This window comes from Macrosteles quadrilineatus, unplaced genomic scaffold (genome assembly GCF_028750875.1).
Source record: "Macrosteles quadrilineatus isolate MER2022 unplaced genomic scaffold, UCM_ALF_1.0 Scaffold_8__2_contigs__length_117827958, whole genome shotgun sequence".
NCBI lineage: Eukaryota > Metazoa > Arthropoda > Insecta > Hemiptera > Cicadellidae > Macrosteles > Macrosteles quadrilineatus.
This window is the reverse complement of record NW_026542601.1, coordinates 19111571-19136784: the sequence shown is the minus strand read 5'-3', so window position 1 is coordinate 19136784 and position 25214 is coordinate 19111571. Positions and strand designations below refer to the sequence as shown.

At 30.5% G+C, this 25214-nt stretch overlaps 3 long non-coding RNA genes across 3 annotated transcripts; 2 read left to right on the top strand and 1 right to left on the bottom strand.

Moving 5' to 3' along the window:
* Nucleotides 1–2770: 2770 nt before the first annotated feature.
* On the top strand, nt 2771–6962 carry LOC129001372 (uncharacterized). The gene is made up of 5 exons (XR_008491442.1): nt 2771–2868; nt 3100–3156; nt 3467–3543; nt 6392–6448; nt 6867–6962. It is a non-coding gene; the product is annotated as an uncharacterized LOC129001372 (long non-coding RNA).
* A 3108-nt stretch (nt 6963–10070) lies between these two features.
* Nucleotides 10071–11455, top strand: LOC129001347 (uncharacterized). Its single transcript, XR_008491415.1, has 4 exons — nt 10071–10172; nt 10409–10465; nt 10783–10856; nt 11359–11455. It is a non-coding gene; the product is annotated as an uncharacterized LOC129001347 (long non-coding RNA).
* Nucleotides 11456–14793: 3338 nt separating this feature from the next.
* Nucleotides 14794–17211, bottom strand: LOC129001346 (uncharacterized). Its single transcript, XR_008491414.1, has 4 exons — nt 17099–17211; nt 16789–16845; nt 16404–16489; nt 14794–14890 (listed from the first exon to the last, which is right to left on the bottom strand). It is a non-coding gene; the product is annotated as an uncharacterized LOC129001346 (long non-coding RNA).
* Between the last annotated feature and the right edge of the window lie 8003 nt (nt 17212–25214).

Sequence of the window (25214 nt, the reverse complement as noted above, 5' to 3'; positions counted from 1 at the left end):
AAGAAAGCATTTTTATTTAATCCCAAATCTATCAATACGCTACACATTGTGAACAATCAGGCTTTTTTGTTTTAAGATTTTATCCTACATAACATATACCAAAATGTTTGTCTAGGTGTGAAGATTTGCCAACTGACCTTTCATTCGTGAAAAAAACCCTTGGGGTGTGCCCCAGTGGCTAAAAAGTTCCGCTTTTATCCTAAAGAAGAACACATTTGTTTATTTTATGATCAGCTAGATAATTTAATTATTTTAGTACATAATTATAATCGTAGAAACATAAGGAAACGTGTGCTTCAAACATTTACTGACATAAATGAAATGAAATATTACTATTCGAATTTGGATTGGCGTTAATATTACAATAGAAAAAAAACAATCAAGCCTGGAAAATTTGATATATTGTACTAAAACTTAAAAGAAAACTGAATTTACACTGTGTTGCATTTCTTGAGCAATCATTGAAAGAGCTAATTTGCAAACTATGGAAACATATAAAAGTCATAGAACACCTTATAGAAGAAATAGAAATGAAGTTTTTTAAATTTATAATCGTTATTATGGACAGCCTAATGCGGCTATGAGTGGAAAACATTTGTAGAAAACTCAAAAGATCAGCTTTTGGAAAATGATAGGATATTTACAAGAAATTTTGATTGTATCGAACTTATATGTACATCGTGAGTCGACTCTTTTCAGAAATTATGAATGTTTTATAACGCCTATAATACTCGAATAGGAGCAACAGGTATACTAGTAGTATATAAAGTGAGTGATTGTTAACTCAATAATAGTAATTTAGAGTTTCATATTTTGAATCAGCAATTTAAGTGTATGACACTTTTTAACAGATCGAGACTACTTATGTTTGGATTAGGTGAGTATAATTATAAATGAAGAGTCAGTGCAAATTACATTTGACGTTTTGTAGAGTTTTGCTAGTGACCAAGTCAGCTGAATTCAAAGTTGATCCATAAAATAGATATAACATTTCTTCAGGATTGTGCTGGTAACGAGATTGGGTTGAAAGTGACGAAAAGAGGGGTTAAACAGTCGTCTCACTGAAAATCGAATCAAAATCAAAGTAAAAAATAAAAAAAAGGCAACTGGATGTTTGTGTGTCGGACAGAGTTCCAGCCGTCCACAAACCTCACCAGACGCTTCATTGCGTCCAGAGAACTAATGGAACGTCTTTGATAAGTAAACGCTTGAGAAATAAACGATATCAGCATTCCGACACATGCTTTTTACTATAAGTTTGCCAACAACATTTATCATGTGTAAGCGGTGAGAGTAAATATTCGGAAATGGGATTGGTACAATTTTGATCAGAATTTAAAGGACTATAACATACTAAATTTTTATCAAAATCGCTCGGGCCATTTTTGTGAAAATCCGATTTTTCCGTTGTTTTATGGGAAAATAACGTAATTTACAATAACTTTTGAACCGTAATTTTTAAAGAAATGGGAATTGTACCATTTTGTTCAGAGTTAAAAGGGCTGCAACATACTAAATTTTTATCAAAATCGTTCTGGCCATTTTTGAGAAATTTCGATTTTGCCGGTTTTTTATGGGTTTTTATAGGAAAATACACATTAAAAATCAAAATTTCAAAAAATGAAAAAAGCACCTGGAGATAACATGGATTAGAACCTACATACCAAATTTCATCGAAATCGGACTACAGGTGTAGTCCCTAGCTCTGTACACATCCAGACACACAGACACAAACTTCGAAAACCACTTTTTTGGGTTCAGGGGGACCCTAAACGAATATATCCACTCAAAACTCAAAGTAAACATTTTGACGAAAACAATACTTTCTCCATATACTATGGTATAGGAGGAGAAAGTAAAAACACAATTTATATTACATATGCATAAGAATTTTTTGTTGAAGGATGAAACTTGTGTTTGGATCTCAATAGTATATTCATATTATTGTAATTTGTGGGATATTATTTTCTATTAAACCAAATAGTTATTAAATGGCAACTTGTACTTAAAACTATATTTAAACTTTAAAACATTGACACAATAAAATTTGTGACTGACGTTATCTTTAATTGATTACCGTCGCTATTCGTTAAAATCTTTAATTTTTACTTTCTCCCCCTATACCATAGTATAGGGAAAAGGTATTGTTTTCATCAAAATTTTCGAGTTTGAGTTTTTAGTGGATATATCCCTTTTGGGTCCCCCTGGACCCAAAATAGTGGTTTTCGAAGTGATGTCTGTGTCTCTCTCTGTGTGTGTGTGTGTGTGTGTCTGGATGTGTACAGCGCTAGGACTAGACCTGTGGTCCGATTTCGATAAAATTTGGTACGTAGGTTCTAATACATGGTATATCCAGGCGTTTTTTTTTCATTTTTCTGAAATTTTGGTTTTTAATGGGGATTTCCCCATAAAACCCCATAAAATAACGGAAAAATAGGATTTTCCCAAAAATGGCCAGAACGATTTTAATAAAAATTTAGTATGTTATAGTCCTTTATATTCTGAACAAAATTGTACAAATCCCATTTCCGTATACAGTATTAACTCTCACTGCTTACACATGATAAAGGTTGTTGACAAACTTATGGGAGAAAATATGTGTCAGAATGCTGATACCGTTTTTTTTATTGTGCATAAATCATAAAATAACCTACTCTATTGTATTTTACCAGAGTGTTACTAATTAACGTTAAGGTCTGATTTTTATCAATGATATACACAACCTGACTTGGTTTTACTGCTAATTAATTATTATTGAATCAACTGATATATTTTATAACAGTTGAGAAAAGCATATAAATAAACCGCCATAGGACAGATATAACATTCGACTTTGAGCTTCAAGTATCTCATTCTACAACCGTAAAGGTAATATAAGTAGCTACAGCATAGTATGATTTGACTAGCGTTATTTTATCATTTATATTTATATTATATTTAAATAAATTTTGTGTATGATCATTTTTAATCAATAGTAAATTTACAATCAGTAAAAATTGAATGAGAGCTTAGCACTGATTTCTTAGTTTACATTTGCAATGTATTTAGATGCTCCCTACTATTTATGATACAGTATTTAATATAACGTTCATATTACAGATGAGTTTTGCATCAGCCTTCATCGTGGCACTCGCTTCCTTTATGGCATTCGTTGATGTAAGTATAAAACTTATGCTAATTATAACATTTGAAATTTCAAGAAAGATTGCTGTTACGTACAATAAAGTGCATTAACTACAGTTTCTCTGAACTTTTACAATCAAATACCTTTTTTTTTTTAATCAGTTTGCTTTTTAAGTATGACATTTTTCATAATTGATACAATGATATTTCGTCAGACATAGAACCCAAATCAAGGCCATCCTTTGATAAACAAATATATTTTTGACATTATTATATGTATTTAATACAGTCAAATAGATATCCTAGACACGTTTAAAGTAATATTACTCTTATTTTGCTTCAGTTCACGGTTGCTGAACCCACAGCTCAACCACCTAAGTCACAATGGCGCCATTAGCTAACTCTCTGACATTTCTCGATGTAAGTATGACACGTAACAAAACTATTTCAACACGTTTAATATTTATTGTATTTTTGCTGCAGTTGATGTAAGTACTGGATGAGGTCAACAATAAAATATGAAATTAAGTATAACGAAGCTGTTAAGTGTGCCTACATTTGAGTTTTAACTACTGTTTTTTTCAAAGTAAATTAGTTTTTCAAATTTTTTTTGTAAAAAATAAAATTGATCAATGAATATGTTTTTCCAAAGCTTATAAGGCAATAAACATAAATCTTTATTCATCTTTACTAAATATGGATTCTTCTATGGCCCTTAGAGTTATCATGTAAATATGTTATAATTATCTCATGTAAGTAACAAAAATAATAAACTTAACCTAACCTATGCTAACCTAACCCAACCTAACCTAACCTAACCTAACCTAACCTAACCTAACCTATACTAACCTAACCTACAAGTTAATTGTAAACTAATACGTGTTGTTATTGTGTCTGTTTAGTTCACGATGCCAATCCTGTCTACTTTTGAAACTGATGTCATGCAAGATGTACTTGTTTCGCAATAAAGAGAAATAAAACTTCATGAAAATATAAAATATGATTTTTATTAAACCATAAACAAAATCACAAAAGATATTGAAAACTCACTTAAAAAAGAATTTAATGGGTAACTGATGTAATCCAAAAGTAAAATGATTACCAAGCGTGCATGATGATTAAAAAAAATAAAAGTAATTTTAGGCATAAATTCGTATGATATTTGCATCTTTCTCTTAAACTAAATTTTTGACCGAATTTTTTGACTTAAATATTTCGAAATTTCCTTAATGCAATTACATCACAATGTTTGCTTAAGATAAGATAAAAATTATAAGTGTGTTATAATGACACTTATATAATATAATGATATAATGATGTGATATAAGTGTGAAGTGAGCTGTGCTGACTGAACAAGCTAATTCCAATTTTGAGTTTTCCAATTTTTAATATACTATATGTAATCTAAAAAGTTTACCCAGGAATAAGCCAGGAAATTCATAGCTATTACTTAAGCAAAATGGTGATTAGCTACAACCAAACCAATATGGTGGACACCCTTAATTAATATTTAAAATAACATTTACAAGTTGTGACTAAATGTGAAGTACAAACTCTTTGTTCTTAATTTCATTAAGTTCATAAGAACAAATCAAATTTTAAAGCGTGTACTAATATAGGTATGACGTATGGTTTATTTACAACTTAAATAATAACATTTAAATCGTTAGACGTTTTACCCTCAATGTGTTCATACTTAAATTAACTATCTGTAGAAATAGAGCATTTGTGGAAAACTACCATAAAGTAGTGTCTCAGTTATACCAAGCTTCACTTCCTTTAAAAAAAATCTTCCCCAAAACTGTGATATAGATTATGGTTGGCGTTATTGAGTCAACGTTTGATTATAAATCAACATCTACATCATACAGTATCATTAAACATGATAAGTATCATAAGTACAGTATCATAAGTATAGTATAGTGTGTGAGCTTTCGATGGGCGGATGAAATGCACTTGTGCAACAAACATTTGTTATAACAAAAAGAGTAAATAATTTTACCTCACAATATATTATGCCTATCCTCGCCATTCGTAAAGTATTTAATTATTTAACTTAACTGTGCACAGATCATAAATTGTGTACTCTATTGTCTTTTTGAGCATCCCTAATTAACATTACGGGCTGGTTTTAATATACACTATACGGCAATTAATTATTCCCATTCGATCACCTTTATATATTTTATGACGATTGAAGAAATCTTCTAAATATTTTGACCACCAGAGAACAGATTTAACATTTATCTTTGAGCTGCAAGTATACTGTTCGACAACGATGAAGGTAATAATGAATAAACACACTATAGGGTGATTTAGTTCTTTGTTAATAGCGTTATTTTAACAGGATAGGGTAGTTTACTTTTTATTCTTTTATTTTATTTTATTGTGCAGTGCTACAAAACAACACACGCCAATTACTTTGTTGCATTAATCGTGTAAAAAGAATGTAACCAAGAGTATTACAATATAGAAATAAATACAACTAGGAAAAAATGTCCGTCTTCTATGGTGGCAGACATATTACAGTTTCACTCAAAATATAAATAAAAGAATATAAATATAAAATATAAATAAAATAATAATATATCATTTAAAATATACAGTAAAAAGAGAATTTGTACTAACTAAAATAATACTGATGGTCATCAATTAAAAAGAATAAATAAATATACTATAAATATAATATAACAAATAAATAGGCAATATTTAGAAAAATTATTAGGTAACGTTCATAAGAAAGTTAAAATTAATTTGAAAAACACACATTAAAAATGTTTAGTGATAAGTAAAATATATCAAACTGATAGGCATTACAAGTACGAGACATTATATTTAGTAGGGTATTGAATCCAAGATAGGTACGAGAGTAACGAGGGGTAAATAAAAGAGTGCTGCGTGAATTGTGTCGTGGAACGTGAAAATTGATTTCTCCTAAGGCGGCCAACTTACTTTTGTCACTGAGACTCAAACATGGCGACCAAATGGTTTGAAATACACAAATCTTAAAAATCTGTTTTTATTATAGCATGATTTCAACATATTTAGTAGTCTAATATAAAAAAACATTTTTGTATCTTAATTTTTAATCAATATTTGAATGTAAGCCAAAATCAATGAAAACTTGAATTAAGACTAAACCCTCCATTTTAATTTTGAAATAGAATGTGGACAATAAGACGAAGCAATGTATTTAGATGCTTCCTAACTATTATGGTACATCCCTAAGTCTAGACATGTATTTACAGTAATGTAAGGTTTATTACAGATGAATTTTGCATCAGCTTTTATCGTGGCACTTGCTACCTTTTATACATTCGTCGATGTAAGTATAAAACTTACACATTTAACATTATATTTACTAATACATACCAGCTTCTTGTTCTGTTCATTCTAGGAATATGTCAATTAACAACATCTTAAATTTGTCTGAATAATAGCAGATTATATATTATAGTCTAATATTTTAATTGACAAGTATTTTAACAGAAATTTATCAATTCGAATTCAATGTTATTGTTTTATTGTGTAAAATAAAATCACCTTGCATTTTAAGTACCGTTTTTAAAGCGTTTCCAATTCTGTTTAGTAATTCAATTCAATGATAATAAGTAAAGAATTCAAGTCAAGATTACCCCAATCGTTATTAAGAATATGCATTCACAATCAATTCACTCTTATTCAATGCAGAAATCTGAAAAAAAACTTGGTTTAAAAGTAATATTGTTTTTATGTCTTTTTAGTTCACGATTGCCAACCCCATACCTGATCACATAGAAGGAGATGGATTTAGTCCTTGGGGGCAGTACATGATTAATAAGAAATAAAACTCTACAAATAAGAAAGCATTTTTATTTAATCCCAAATCCATCAATACGCTACACGAAACATTGTGAACAATCAGGCTTTTTTGTTTTAAGATTTTATCCTACATAACATATACCAAAATGTTTGTCTAGGTGTGAAGATTTGCCAACTGACCTTTCATTCGTGAAAAAACCCCTTGGGGTGTGCCCCAGTGGCTAAAAAGTTCCGCTTTTATCCTAAAGAAGAACACATTTGTTTATTTTATGATCAGCTAGATAATTTAATTATTTTAGTACATAATTATAATCGTAGAAACATAAGGAAACGTGTGCTTCAAACATTTACTGACATAAATGAAATGAAATATTACTATTTGAATTTGGGTTGGCGTTAATATTACAATAGAAAAAAAAAAAAAAAAACAATCAAGCCTGGAAAATTTGACATATTGTACTAAAACTTAAAAGAAAACTGAATTTACACTGTGTTGCATTTCTTGAGCAATCATTGAAAGAGCCAATTTGCAAACTATGGAAACATATAAAAGTCATAGAACACCTTATAGAAGAAATAGAAATGAAGTTTTTTTTTAAATTTATAATCGTTATTATGGACAGCCTAATGCGGCTATGAGTGGAAAACATTTGTAGAAAACTCAAAAGATCAGCTTTTGGAAAATGATAAGATATTTAAAAGAAATTTTGATTGTATCGAACATTTATGTACATCGTGAGTCGACTCTTTTCAGAAATTATGAATGTTTTATAACGCCTATAATACTCGAATAGGAGCAACAGGTATACTAGTAGTATATAAAGTGAGTGATTGTTAACTCAATAATAGTAATTTAGAGTTTCATATTTTGAATCAGCAATTTAAGTGTATGACATTTTTTAACAGATCGAGACTACTTATGTTCGGATTAGGTGAGTATAATTATAAATGAAGAGTCAGTGCAAATTACATTTGACGTTTTGTAGAGTTTTGCTAGTGACCAAGTCAGCTGAATTCAAAGTTGATCCATAAAATAGATATAACATTTCTTCAGGATTGTGCTGGTAACGAGATTGGGTTGAAAGTGACGAAAAGAGGGGTTAAACAGTCGTCTCACTGAAAATCAAAATCAAAGTAAAAAATAAGATAAAGACAACTGGATGTTTGTGTGTCGGAGAGAGTTCCAGCCGTCCACAAACCTCACCAGACGCTTCGTTATGTCCAGAGAACGAATGGAACGTCTTTGATAAGTAAACGCTTGAGAAATAAACGATATCAGCATTCCGACACATGCTTTTTACTATAAGTTTGCCAACAACATTTATCATGTGTAAGCGGTGAGAGTAAATATTCGGAAATGGGATTGGTACAATTTTGATCAGAATTTAAAGGACTATAACATACTAAATTTTTATCAAAATCGCTCGGGCCATTTTTGTGAAAATCCGATTTTTCCGTTGTTTTATGGGGTTTTATGGGAAAATAACGTAATTTACAATAACTTTTGAACCGTAATTTTTAAAGAAATGGGAATTGTACCATTTTGTTCAGAGTTAAAAGCGCTGCAACATACTAAATTTGTATCAAAATCGTTCGGGCCATTTTTGAGAAATTTCGATTTTTCCGGTTTTTTATGGGTTTTTATAGGAAAATACACATTAAAAATCAAAATTTCAAAAAATGAAAAAAGCACCTGGAGATAACATGGATTAGAACCTACATACCAAATTTCATCGAAATCGGACTACAGGTGTAGTCCCTAGCTCTGTACACATCCAGACACACAGACACACACACACACACACATACACACAAAATTCGAAAACCACTTTTTTGGGTTCAGGGGGACCCTAAACGAATATATCCACTCAAAACTCAAAGTCAAACATTTTGACGAAAATAATACTTTCTCCATATACTATGGTATTGGAGGAGAAAGTAAAAACACAATTTATATTACATATGCATAAGCATTTTTTGTTGAAGGATGAAACTTGTGTTTGGATCTCAATAGTATATTCATATTATTGTAATTTGTGGGATATTATTTTCTATTAAACCAAATAGTTATTAAATGGCAACTTGTACTTAAAACTATATTTAAACTTTAAAACATTGACATAATAAAATTTGTGACTGACGTTATCTTTAATTGATTACCGTCGCTATTCGTTAAAATCTTTAATTTTTACTTTCTCCCCCTATACCATAGTATAGGGAAAAGGTATTGTTTTCATAAAAATTTTCGAGTTTGAGTTTTGAGTGGATATATCCGTTTTGGGTCCCCCTGGACACAAAATAGTGGTTTTCGAAGTGATGTCTGTGTCTGTGTGTGTGTCTGGATGTGTACAGCGCTAGGGACTAGACCTGTGGTCCGATTTCGATAAAAAATTTGGTATGTAGGTTCTAATCCATGGTATATCGAGGCGTTTTTTTTTTTTTGTTAATTTTGCTTTTTAATGGGGATTTCCCCATAAACCCCCATAAAAAACCGAAAAAATCGGATTTTCTCAAAAATGGCCCGAACGATTTTTATAAAAATGTAAAATGTTGTAGCCCTTTAAATTCTGAACAAAATGGTACAAATCCCATTTCTGTAAAATTACGGTTCAAAAGTTATTGTAAACTATGTTATTTTCCCATAAAACCCCATAAAATAACGAAAAATAGGATTTTGGAAAAAAGTCTGGTTTTGATTTAACATAGTATGATATAGTTCTTACAGTTTTGATAGTTTTTTCATTTTTTAGAAATTTTGATTTTTAATGGGGATTTTTCCACAAATCCCCATAAAATAACGGAAAAATAGGATTTCCCTAAAAATGGCCCGAACGATTTTAATAAAAATTGAGTATGTTATAGTCCTTATATTCTGAACAAAATTGTACAGATCCCATTTCCGTATACAGTATTAACCCTCACTGCTTACACATGATAAAGGTTGTTGACAAACTTATGGGAGAAAGTATGTGTCAGAATGCTGATACCGTTTATTTTTTTTTAATTGTGCATAAATCATAAATTACTAACTCTATTGTATTTTACCAGAGTGTTACTAATTAACGTTAAGGTCTGATTTTTATCAATGCTATACACAACCTAACTTGGTTTTACTGCTAATTAATTATTATTGAATCAACTGATATATTTTATGACATTTGAGAAAAGCATATAAATATTGAAACCGCCATAGGACAGATATAACATTCGACTTTGAGCTTCAAGTATCTCATTCTACAACCGTAAAGGTAGTATAAGTAGCTACAGCATAGTATGATTTGACTAGCGTTATTTTATCATTTATATTGATATTATATTTAAATAAATTTTGTGTATAATAATTTTGAATCAATAGTAAATTTACAATCAGTAAAAATTGAATGAGCACTTAACACTGATTTCTTATTTTACATTTGCAATGTATTTAGATGCTCCATATTATTTATGATAAAGACATGTATTTAATATAACGTTCATATTACAGATGAAATTTGCATCAGCCTTCATTGTGGCACTTGCTACCTTTATGGCATTCGTTGATGTAAGTATGAAACTTATACACATGCTAATTATAACATTTTAAATTGCAACATAACGGTTGCTGTTACGTACAATAATGTGCATTAACTACAGTTTCTCTGAACTTTTACAATCAAATACCTTTTTTTTTAATAAAATCAGTTTGCTTTTTTAATATGAAATTTTTCATAATTAATACAATGATATTTCGTCAGACATAGAACCCAAATCAAGGCCATCCTTTGCTAAACAAATATATTCTCAATGTTATTATATGTATTAAATACTGTCAAAAATATATCCTACGTTTAAAGTAATATTACTCTTATTTTGCTTCAGTTCACGGTTGCCGAACCCACACCTCCACCTAAGTCACAATGGCGCCATTAGCTAACTCTCTGACATTTCTCGACGTAAGTATGAAATATAACTAAACCATTTTAACACTACGTTTAATATATATTGTCTTCTTACTGAAGTTGATGTAAGTATACTATGAGTTCAACAATAAAATAGGAAATAATTAAATATAACGATAGCTGCTAAGCGTGCCTACCTTTGAGTGCTACTGTTTTTTCTAAGTTAATTAGTTTTTCAAATATGTTTTTGTGATAAATAAAACTGATAATCTTTTAAAGAATGGTTTTACATACGTTTTTTCCAAAGTTTATAAGGCAATAAACATAAATCTAGATTCATATTTACTAAAAACATGGATTCTTATAAGTGTCTGAGAACTACCATGTAAATATGTAACAATTTTTATCTCATGTAAATAAAAAATGACCTATTCTTACCTATACATACCTAACCTTACCTATAGTAAACTAACCTATACTAACCTAACCTAACCTATAGTAACCTAACCTACAAGTTAATTGTAAACTAATACGTGTTGTTATTGTGTCTGTTTAGTTCACGATTGCCAAACCTGTCCACTCTTGAACCTGATGTCATGCAAGATGTACCTGTTTCGCAGTGAAGAGAAATAAAACTTAATGAAAATATAAAATATGATTTTTATTAAGCCCCAAACAAAGTCAACTAAGAGATTTAAAACTCGTTAAGAATAATTTAATGGTCAAATCATGTAATCTAAAAGTAAAATGAATACCGAGCGTGCATGGTGATAACCATTCCAAAGAGAGATGTATTTGTTGCATGTAATTAAATTGTCTTATTCTACATGCCCATACAACTGATTGTTCTCAAAGTCAACAGTTAAAAAGATACAATGTGTACTCTGAATTGAAAGTGTCTAAGTGGTATTAACAAATTATTTATTACTACAAGATTATTTAAATAATTACTCCTCAAAATAGACTAGTACATACATCTTGTAGTTTATATAATTCTTACATCGGTTTAATAAATATCAACAAATGTCTGAAGTACTAATCATACATAACCAGTCCAAAGATACAGAACCAATTGTCAAACCTAGTCATGATTAGGTTAAAATATTACTAACTTTAAAGCTTAAGGATTTCAAATTAAAAGACAGTACAAACATATACACATCAATATTTTACGAAGGTATCTATTTTAAAACAATTTATAATACGATTCACCGTGGTTCAATGACATAATTCAATTCAGAGAATTTTATTTTGGGATATCTTTTCCCCTCATTAAAAACAACCTATAAGCTGTAATGGGTAACGAATTATCCTTTCGTATAAGTATATGTTGTTCTAAACCTAAAATAGATTTAACTAATTATATTGTTATAATGTTGACGTGAATAATTTGATACTCGACTTCTAGCTTTTTAAACAATATTTTCAAGTAGAAAAGGGGTTTTAATTATTGTTTTGTTGAAACTACACTTGGGGTTATTTTTTAGTCTACTATACTTCAAATCAAACATAATCCTATACAAGAAACGTTTTGTTTTGAATAATCTTTAACTTCAAAATTTAAATAATACGGTTTTTTATTTATTAGTAAGTATAATATATAAGTGTTTTCAATATTTTTAAACAATCCTTCAGAGAAACTAAATCAGTTCTGTTTATGGTCTTCCATAATACATATCCATATGGGCGCAAAAATTCAGTTAATTGAGGTGATCAGTCTCAAAACACAAAAAATAAAGTTACAGAGGCAGAAATATGGGACTCCCGATAGGTCCACCAACTATAACCACCCCACACCTTCTAGGACACTTTGAAGAGATTTATGGATTTTCTTGGTCAATCTGATTACCAACAAAATGTAAATTTGTTCACGTCAACCCCCTGTAAGTTGTCTGTCTACACATCATTTGTCAGAAAGTTTCACAGACCTTGAGCAGAACATTCTTTGAATACCAAACTGGACTAATAGTAGCTTATATCGTTTTTACCAGTTTATCAAAGGACATCTTCGTTCTTTAGCTTCACACATTTTGTGAAACATTCTAAAAACGCAGAGACAAATGTATTTTATATAAACTACATCTTCCCTAACAACTTCCGGGAGTTAAGCTTAGTTTGAACTCCCGTACAGTATGTAGGAAAGTCATTATTGTTTCCTATTCTACGTCATTAATTCTCATAAGCTGGAACCTTAAGTAATACAACAAATGAAAAAAATCAAATGTTTCTAGAAACTAACTATATTGGGGAAGGTAGTAAATTAAAGCCACTTTATTATCTGACGCTATATTTCAAACGTTGCATCAAGAGTAAGGGTGGCTTATAATATGATATATGAGATTGTACTTTAGATAGTGATAATAGGACTCATACACCTCAGCCAAGATTAGATTTACAAGGTATATTGATCTGTGTCGTCTGAGGGTTTCTTAACGTAACTAAAAAAAAAAAATCAATCTTATACATTAAAAACTTTTGCAAAACTTATGACAGCTAGCCTGACCATTCTACTGGACCGAATTACACGCGGGTTGTACCAAAAGAAAGATTATTGGTCCTACACGTGCGGGTTTTATTTGTATTTTGATAATAGTTATATTAATTGGGTCAAAAATTAAAATTAAACTTTATATATAGAGATTTAACATGGAGCTAATTCTATATATTAATAGACAAGCGAGTTTCTTGAAAACATTTTTCTCAGCTCATGTACATCGCAGTCGCAGGGAAAATCTTCGCATACTGTTAGAAAGCTATTTGCCTGTAAATGTTCAAAATTCCTTTATAAATTAAAATAGGATAAAAATAAGCACAAAAATGACTTTAAAATTTAAAGATATTAACATGGGTCTTAAGGAGTTCTATGTTGAAATAACAACAAAATATACACATAAAATCAAAACAAATGGAAGAAATACCAATCACATGCTTTATTTACAGCGAGGAGTAAAAATAGAATGGTTTGCACAATACATATTTTTGGTCGAGTTTTCGACCACGGGGCGAGCTCTAGTTTTATATTATTATAATTTTCAAGTACCTAAAGCCTACTCCCTTCAAAGGGGGAGAGAGGTCTGGTGGTAGAGAGTGGGACTCCGGTTCCTGAGGTCCCGGGTTCAAATCCCGCCAAATCAGCAATGGATTTATTCAGATGATAATGCCAAAACCCCTAGGTCTTGTTTCAAGTACTGTGAAAAACAATCTATGGTTCGTGCCTAGTGTCCTAGGGCAAAAAAACTACCTTCAAAACGTATGTAAGAGGGTGCCAGTATATTGGAACTACTAGCGAAAGCTTTTCAGTAACATATTTCCCATTCAATATTTACTAGTATTAACCAGTAACGTGTGCTGGTGGCTTGGTACGTGGCTTATCCTCGTATTCGTAACAAGCAAAAACAGTGTTATTTCTTGTTCCAAATATTTAACATAAACAAATATAGGCTGTTGGATGGTCAGAGTGATTATATATATACTACTATATATATATATCATTCTTATATTTAAGTATATAAAGAATAATTTTTGCCCAAATTTTCGTTTTTCCCTCTTTAATATGCTTTCCTGAGTAAACTTTTAGATTTCATATAGAATATAAAATATTGGAAAATTCAAAATTAGATTAAGTTGGTTCAGTCAATAGCATAGCCCTCATCACACTTATATCAGACAATTATATCATTTATATTATACAGTATAAGTATAATTATATCACAGTTATACTTTCATCTTATCTTAAGCAAAAATTGTGATGTAATTGCATTGAAGGAATTTCGAAATATTTAAGTTAAAAATTCGGTCAAAAATTTAGATTAAGAGTGTGAAAAATGCAAATATCATACGAATTTATGACTAAAATTACTTTTAATTTTTTTATCATCATGCACGCTTGGTAATCATTTTACTTTTGGATTACATCAGTTACCTATTAAATTCTTTTAATTGAGTTTGAAATATCTTTTGTGATTTTGTTTAGGGTTAAATAAAAATGATATTTTATATTTTCATGAAGTTTTATTTCTCTTTATTGCGAAACAGGCACATCTTGCATGACATCAGGTTCAAGAGTGGACAGGTTTGGCAATCGTGAACTAAACAGACACAATAACAATACGTATTAGTTTACAATTAACTTGTAGGTTAGGTTAGTATAGGTTAGGTTAGGATAGTATAGGTTAGGATAGGTTAGTATAGGTTAGTTTACTTTAAGTAAGGTTAGGTAAGTATAGGTAAGAATAGGTTATTTTTGTTATTTTCATGAGATAACAATTATAATTTACAATTAACTTGTAGGTTAGGTTAGGATAGGTTAGGTTAGGATAGTATAGGTTAGGATAGGTTAGTATAGGTTAGTTTACTTTAAGTAAGGTTAGGTAAGTATAGGTAAGAATAGGTTATTTTTGTTATTTACATGAGATAACAATTATAATTTACAATTAACTTGTAGGTTAGGTTAGGATAGGTTAGGTTAGGATAGTATAGGTTAGGATAGGTTAGTATAGGTTAGTTTACTTTAAGTAAGGTTAGGTAAGTATAGGTAAGAATAGGTTATTTTTGTTATTTACATGAGATAACAATCTTACTAATAATATAAATGTGAAAGTTTGTGTGTTTGTTTGTTTGTTTGTTTGAAGTTCAATCACGCATAAGCCACTGGACGGATTGGGCTGAAATTTGGCATGATGATAGCCTACATTCCCGATTAACATATAGGTATATTATTATCTCAAAAATCCTTTCGGGCTCCGCCCCAGTGTCTCTGCAGTTCTCCATGTTAACCTTATGAGTATTCATATTTAAAGGGAATTAAAGCATTTAGTCAGCTGTTTCAACTAAAAAAAGTTGGTTCTATGACATACAAAAGATTAACAAGTTATAAGATTTACCAACAGGGTGCAGCACTATAATTATTTTTGCATTTATGTAAACAGCTAATTTGAACTAAGCAGCAACAACAAACTGTGATACACGATGAGAACTGTCAAAGTAGGATTGTTTACAGTTATTATTTTTATGTCATGAATAATTTGTAATTTTTTGTGAATTTTTAATAATTTATTTTTCTTTATTGTTTAAGTGTGAAGTGGTAGAACATTATGGTTGGTAGATGTGTAATACTATAGTATACCGTCAATTTAAAGAAGCAAATTTTATCAAACTGTGTCCTCCCCCATTGCAAATGCAAAGCTTGAGTATAACTGCACTACGCATTTTAAACTTATATGCCAACCCCATACGAAGGACGGGTACTCTGCTAGTTATTACATATTTACATGGTAGTTCTAAAACACTTATAAGAATTCATATTTTTAGTAAAGATGAATCTAGATTTCTGTTTATTGCCTTCAAAACTTTAGAAAAAACATATATAAAACCTTTCTTAAAAAGATGATAAAATTTTATTTATCACAAAAATTGATTTAAAAACTAATTAACTTAGAAAAAACAGTAGTTAACACTCAAATGTAGGCACACTTAACAGCTATCGTTATATTTAATTTCCTATTTTATTGTTGAACTCATAGTATACTTACATCAACTGCAGCAAGAATACAACAAATGTTAACGTAGTGTTAAAATAGTTTAGATATATTTCATACTTACATCGAGAAATGTCAGAGAGTTAGCTAATGGCGCCAATTTGACCGGTCTGGGTCTGGAGGTTGAGGTTTGGGTTCGGCAACCGTGAACTGAAGCAAAATAAGTGCAATATTACTTTAATCGTGTCTAGGATATCTATTTGACAGTATTAAATACATTTAATAATATTGAGAATATATTTGTTTAGCAAAGGTTGGCGTTGATTTGGATTCTTTGTCCGACGAAATATTATAATAGCAATTATAAAAAAATTGCATTCTTAAAAGCAAACTGATTTGATTGGAAAAACTCAGAGAAACTGTAGTTAAAACACTTGATTGTACGTAACAGCAACCGTTATGTTGTAATTTAAAATGTTATAATTAGCATGTATAAGTTTCATACTTACATCAACGAATGCCATAAAGGTAGCAAGTGCCACGATGAAGGCTGATGCAAATTTCATCTGTAATAAACGCTATATTAAACACATGTCTGTATCATAAGTTGTATGAAGCGTCTAAATACATTGCATCGTCTTAATACATATGCAAATGTAAAATTAAAAATCTGTGTTTGGTGCTCATTCAAATTTCATTGACTTTGAATTTACTGTTGATTCAAAATGTTTATACAACAAACTTATTTTAATATAAGATTAATACTTATGTTAAAGTAACGCTATTCAAATCATGCTATGCTGTGGCTACTCATATTACCTTTACGGTTGTAGAATGAGATACTTGAAGCTCAAAGTTGAATGTTATATCTGTCCTCTGGAGGTTCAAATATTTATATGCTTTTCTCAACTGTCATAAAATATATCAGGTGATTCAATAATAATTAATGGGCAGTAAAACCAAGTAAAGTGGTGATCAAATCCGACCTTAATAATAATTAGTGACACTTTGATACAACACAATACAGTAAGCAATTTATAATTTATGCACGATTTATGAAAATAATTAAAGATTTTAACTATTAGCGATAGTAGGTAATTAGTTAAGATAAACTCATTCCCACTTTTTTTATGACAAAGTTTTATTGCTGCAATATAATTGTAATTACAAGTTTCCATTAAGCAACTATTTGGTTTAATAGAACATTATATCCTACAAATTACAATAATATGAATATCCTATTAAGATCCAAACACAAGTATTTCATCCTTCAACAAAAAATACCCATACGAATATAATATAAACTAGCTGTTACCTACGGGCTTCACCCAGTTTGACTTCATAAGTATTAATAAAACTATTGTTTGGTTAGTTAAGCTGAAATAAACAAAAGGTAATACAAACAAATAATGACACCTGATTTAATAAGGTGATAAATTGAAAGATGAACAAATAAATAAGTACAGCTGAGGTATTTTTACAAAAGTGTATGGAAAGTTCCCTTTAAAAGAAATTACTACCTTAAAGGACAATTAATGACATAATGAAGTTTTACGCAGTTTTGCGCAAGGTTTCTCGTCATGACGAACATTTTAAGTATATGGTTAATACTATACATAAAGGTGTAACTTGTAGTTTTTTCAAAATTTCATTAGTACTTTTGGGTTTATATATAGGCCAAATATGGATTGTGTTTTTCTCGATCGTTTACTTATCAAAAACATTCCATTAGTTCTCTGGGCGTGACGAACTGTCTGGTGAGGTTTGTGGACGACTGGAACTCTGTCTGACAAGTCAAGTTAAAATGATGAGCATTAATCCTTAATTTGGTCCGAAAGTTCTGCTGAACACTATCAATAAGATAGTACGAACGAACTCTAAAACACTAAATGTTTTTTTTCTTTTTTTTTGAAATGGCCACAATTTATTGTGTCTTCGAAGTAAGCCTACTCAGCTAAGCAACTGAGACAAAACATAACCTTGTCAAACAAAGTCATAAACTCACCTTTTCCATTGTAACATTCAGCTGTATGAAATCACAGAAAAGGACGTATCAACAATTGGGCAATACACCACTAATGGTTTAAATAATTATACCCCTAGCGTATTGTCCTACATTTTAAGAACAATATCAACTACCGTACTTGCATTTAGAGGCGTAGATGGTGTTAAATGTTGTGAGTAAATTAAAGCACATTAAAAATAGCTTACAGTTTACTGTTTAAGAGGACTATTTAATTTTTACGCCACTATGTTGAAATATAATATTAATAATAGTCAATAATACTTCAAAACCAAAAAGCTTGAATTCCATTCGGTAAAAATAAAAATAGTATGGACCGTTATTGTCTTGGAGTGGACTGAAATGATATTATATTGTTTGTGTTAAAAATATATAAGAAAGCTGATATTTAATGGCAACCATGTGACAAGATCGGCCTGTGTGGAAAGGGTTTCTCGGAATATCCTAAACTAACATCCTCATCCAGTTCAAACATGTTTAGGATCCTGATTTCTCAGAAACAGTATTATAATATAAGTTGGTATTGGATAATAACCATCAAATAATGCCAAGAACATAATAAAGTGTTTTGTATAGACTCTTTTGGAACATAGTAGGTCTAATGTTGTCACTTTTGGCTTCAAGCACGAAATTGGTGCTATTTCAAATAGGGAATTGGATACTTATTAAATGGGCTAAACAAATAATCACACCAAGTAAAATTTAATACTTTTGATTACTTTTCGATGATTTTAAATTGGTAACAGGTTTATTACGCATTTGAGAACAACTAATGACAAACTAAGATCGCATATCAATACCCCCGTGAAGTGAGCTGTGCTATTGACTGAAAAGCTAATTCAAGGAAATTCATAGCTATTACTTAAGCAAAATGGTGATTAGCTACAACCAAACCAATAATGTGGACACTCTTAATAGATATTTAAAATTAACATTTACAAGTTGCGACTACAAGTACAAACTATTCGTTTTGACATTTATGAAGTTCACAATAGCAAACCATATTTTAAATCGTGTACCTATGTAGTTTTGGCATACAGGTGATTTACAACTTACATGATAACATTTAAATTGTTAGACCTGTTACCCTAAATTTGTTCATACTTGAATGTCTATAAAAATATAAAATATCTAGAGAACTATCATTAAGCAGTGTCTCAACTATATCTTGCTTGAAAAAAAAAACTTCCCTAAAACAGAGATGTAGATTATGATTATGGATGGAGTTAAAGTTGCAACGTTCGACCATAAAATACCATTTTCATTATATTCCTAAGTGAGTCCTTTTGTTGGAGGGTAAAATACTTATATATCGAACCTTAATCAGTAATAACAAAAGGAGTAAATGAGTTTATCTCATGATATATTAACCTCGTCATTTGTAAAATACAAGTTGTGCATGTATCATAAATATGTACTCTATTGTCTTTTGCCAGTTGTATGGAGCATTACTTATAATTTTCATTACGGTCTGGTTTTAATGAAGTACACGGCACTTTTTTATTACTTTTGCATCAACCTTGTATATTTTATAAAGATTGAAGAAGGCCTATAAATATTTTAACCACCAGAGAACGGATACAACATTTAACTTTGAGCTTCAAGTATCCTGTTCGACAACAGTGAAGGTAATAATGAATAAACACACTATAGGACAATTTACATTTTAATGACAGTGTTAATCCAGCATATCCAGTAATATAATATATAAAACGGTTTTTTGATATATTATAACTAACCTAGGTACTAAATAATATTTAAATGTGAGCAACAAAATTTAGCTTTTAAAATATGCATACGTGTTAATATAATGTAATGTGTTTAGTTTATTATTATGATACATTACTTATAACATACATGTATTTAATATAAGGTTTATTACAGATGATTTTTGCATCAGCTTTTATCGTAGTACTTGCTACCTTTTTGGCATTCGTCAATGTAAGTATGAAACTTAAACATTTTAACACTATGTTTAATAATATATACCAGCTTCTTGTTCTATTCATTTTAGGATTATGTCAATGAACAACGTATTGTCTTGTTATCTTATTTGTTTTAACAATTGCAGATTGTATATATATTGTATTTTTACAACTAGTATTTTGACATAAATTCATCAATTCGAATTCAATGCTAACATGTTTTATTGTGTAAAATAAAATAACTTTGCATTTTAAGTAAAGTTTTTAAAAGTGATTTCAATTCTGTTTGATAAGGCAATTCAATGATGATAAGTAAAGAATTCAAGTCAAGCTTACCCTAACCGTTATTGAGAAAATGCATTCTCAATCAATGCACTTTTATTTAATGCAGAAATCTGAAAAATCTTTATTTAAAAGTAAAATTGATTTTATGTATGTTTAGTTCCCGACTGTCATACCCATACCTGATCTTTTAAAATCAGATGGACTCAATCCTGGAGGCAGGACATGATTAATAAGAAATAAAACTTTACAAGAGTGTAATGTTTCATTCAACCCCGAATAGAATATAAGCTGAGTGAAACTCACTTATAGTTGTTTAGTGTTTCGTATTTTGATTCAGCAATTTAAATAATTGGCACTTTTATCTGTGCAAAATATAAGTGATGTTTTGTGGAGTTTTGCTTCCGACCAAGTCAGCTGAATTCAATGTTGATCCATGAAAAGGAAATAACATTCCCTCAGGATTGAGCTAGTTAAGAGATTGGTTTGAAAGTGACGAAACGAGATTTCAAACAATCATCTTACTGAAAACCCTCAATAATACATACGAATAAAAATCAAAATACAGTAAAAATAAACTTAATTTCCATTGTTAGATTCACTTCCCCAATAAATGAATGAATAGATAAATGATTGGATGAATGCACGGTTAAATGAATGTATGAGTAAATGATTGAATGAACGAATGGTAATGTCTTTATTGAGCCAGCGTTATCCAAAACACAAATATTCTTCGTTGTCAAAACGCAAAATTTGGACTTATATTAGATATATTGAAAGTTCCTTTTTTATTAACTAGCTAACTATTACTGGAATAAAATAAATCCTTTAAACCACTTTTAAATATTGAAAGCCGATTTGATGTCAGTTGGAAGGGCATCGAAGACTTGAAAAAAAGGTTTTCGACCTTTAGGGACACTAACTGCCAAAGCTCAGACAGATAGGAATGCAACAGTTCCAGACTTTTTCCACTTAATCAATAAAAGTTCAGTTTTTTTAGCAGAATGCCATGATCAATCTTGCATAAACATTGCCGAGGTCACACAGAGTGGTCGCATTAATATTACCGTTTTCAAACAACTCAAAAACAGGCTTTGACAAAGAATACACTGAATTAGTTGTACATCAAACACGCCATCAGGTTGTTAGATTCTTGGTAATAAGATAATAACTGGTAATATAATGTCCCTTAATAATTCCTTCAAACCTCTTGAAAAATACAGGTAAAATAGAAAAAGGTCTGAAGATCCCATATACTTTGTGCTTTCCATTTTTATATATAAACATTACTCTATCAGTTTTCAAATTCTTAGGAAAGACGACGTTTAGAATACAACAGTTTGTTTAGTATGCAAAAGGGAAATTAATACATTTGATAGTATTCAAAAAAGCTAGAGGGGATATAAAAATGTCCTGACATTTGGAGGCCTTAATTCGTTTACAACAGACACGACCTTTTCATGTGATACAGACATAAAATACAGAGTGCTAAAGGGTTGTCTCTCAAGGAACTCTATGGCCAATGTAGTTGGAATCTCAATACCGTTTCTGGTCCGCTGTACAGAATCGAATCTAGGGTTACATTATGTCATCCAGCTCGCTTCTACTTGCTAGCTTCCCATTAGTGAGTAAAAAGAAAAAAACAGTGATACTCAATGAGAACTGTTAAAGTAATATTGTTTACAGTTATGTTTATGATTTTAATTTAATGAATAATTTGTGATATTTTGCGAATGTTTGCACGCAAAACTTGACTATAACTGTAAAAGAAATATATGCCAACCACGTACAAACGGATACTCTGCTAGTATAAATTTTTTTAGAAACACATTTTTATAATACTAGACGCTATAACCGTGCATTTACATTTTACCTTTTTTTTAATTCTCTCAATATTTCGTACTCTTTGGAATCAAGTAGAAAAACGTTCTACATCATCATGCAATAAAGGCTAAACAGCCTAACTAACCACGGTTAATTTGAAAATTAGTCAGTTTGTAAAAAATCAAATTTCAATCAGATAATACCTATAACATTTAAACTGACATAGAAATTTCAATAACATTAGGCTTAAAACATTATGTATTTCCCCTTGGGAAATACCATTTTTATTATTCTTTAGCTTAATATACGTAGAACGTTTACTACTCGCTAATTTAAGACATCTTGGATTCACGGATAATGCAATTGCTTGGGTGCAGTCGTACTTCGAAAAAAGAAAACGGGTGACTAAAATGGGAGCGGATGTTTCACCTCCCCTTGGCAAAGTCAGGGGGTTCCACAGGGGAGCTGTCTGGGTCCCATTTTATTCACCCCATACAGCAGATCTTTCCAGTAGCGTACACTACTGCAATGTCCACGCCTATGCCGATGGCTGTCATTTGCATTAACCTTATGATGTCAATTCAATTGACCAGGCTAGATGAACTTGGATTTGGCAAACTTCAGTGTGTGGTCAATGAGACATGGCTTATGTTAAATGGAGAAAAATGCACTGATCTCCACATTGTTCCGCCAAACGTTGTCAAAAGGATAATTGATGGAGACGTGCAAGTGAAACTTGATCAGAAGGATTTGAAGACAGCCTCACTGCTAAGACTTTGGGTTATACTGGACAGTGGTCATACTTTTTCTGATCACATCACTCATGTTTCCCAGCTGGCGTTGGGTGGACTGCAGGGCCTGTACAAATGAGCCATCCTACCATCCTACCTGAGTCAGCTAAGATTCAGTTGATTCAATCGATTGTATTGTCATGTACTATTGCTTTCCTGCATATGGCAATAGTATCAAAAAGGAGGGCACGGAAGACTGCAGAACACCGAAGTGTGATTTGTATATGGTCTTCGGAAAATATAAAAAAAATCTTCTGGCCTCTTGCCCTCAGCTGCTGTGTGCAGGAGGCAAATCTGCACTCTAGTAGTTGTAGTAAAAGACTGGACACCAGCGATCAGGTCTCAAATTTCACTTCCCGAAGGTGAGGTTGGGTGAAGTTAAAAGAGGGTTTGCGTACTGTGGGCCTAAACTGTACAATGACTTCCCTGTAACCTTAAGATGCTGGGTGTCCCAACTTTAACATCTAGGCTGAATTAAATGTATATACAATCGTAGATAGTTTAAATGTTGTAAATAAGTGGTTGATCTGTATTTTGTTTCGGTCATTAGTATTAAGTTAGCTGTAGTTAATTGACAAGAGTAATCCTGTAAAACAGTTTTGAGGAGAGCTTGCTAATAAAAGACGATTTCATTTATTTATTATAAAATAAATAAAAGCTAGATCCAAAGAAGCTTTTTGATGGTTCAAAATTGTTATCTTAGTCAGGCACAATTTTACACAAGGTATCCCATATATCTTTCACTAATCTTTTATTTGTACTCGGAATAACATCATATAATATACACACAAACTACTACGTTTTATTAAAAAAATATTGATGTATATACGTTTTAAACTCATATAAAGGCCTTATCTTTTATCTTCAAAAATCAATTTCTTATCAAGGTTGAAAGAATAGACTAATCATACAATCCTTGGTTCCAATACCGACAACCGACGTTAGTATTACCAGAAAATCATACAAATTATTTTATTTATAAAACGTGGAGTTTTAAATTATTATAAGTAAGTTTTCTACAGTGCCTTTTTTTTAATTTCAACCCAAATAATTACAATTACCACTAAACGCATTTCAAAGCCATATCCAACGTATGTGTTGATATTTATGATTTCTTTACTTCATTGCCAATGAGCTAATAAGTAAATGTTTCATAGATTTCGTTGGGGATTATTGATATTGAGAATTTATTGTAAATAAGACTTAACCTGATATTTTGCAAGCTCGATTAAGGAAGACAGAAGAGTCTTGTTTTTGTTTGCTTTAGTTTCATACAAAAAAAACCTTTTCTTACTAGTGGCAAGTAAGGACATAAATCCCGAATAAGCTTGAATGTAAAACAAATTATTTTTATATTTAAACAAAATAAGAATCAGATGATCTTGCCCGCAACAGCTCTGACAATGTTTAGTAAATCATTTTTAGATCACTTTTGTGAAAGCAGAATTTATCTTAATTTGTAGATTAGAATAAAAATTGTAATACTTTGTGATCCCATGTTTAATGTAAACAAAGAAGACTTTTTCAATCCCAATGAATTTTGAATGGAAGATATTTTTTGTTATTTGTCTATTTCTGTCAGATTTGGAAATAATCTATTTTCCCCGCCCCCCTTGGGGCCAAGACCTTTAATTTTAGCCATCTCCCGTCATCCTGCAAATTGTCATACTCTCACAATTTCAATCAAAATTGCTTACAGAATTAATAATATAGATTTTTTACGATTCTATAAATTGTAGATTTTTAGGTACTATACTGGAATCACATATGAAATTTAATTTCAAACCTAAATTGGCATGCAAACAAATCTTAAACTTCATCTTTCAATACACAGTCTTTGACTGTGACATTAGTCTTTGCTAAGCCCCACCTTGTAATATATTCACAATAAATTCCCGATATCACTAGAAATCATATATGAATATGAACTAATGGAATCAGCAGCTTGGGAATTAAACAAATTAAACTAGTGCAACAAAAATATAACTTTTATACTTCGTTAAAAGTGTCTTACAGTACTAGCACATTGGGGCTTGCTTTACAACCTCTATGTGTGAATTTTTACTATTAAGGATATAATAAAATTATGC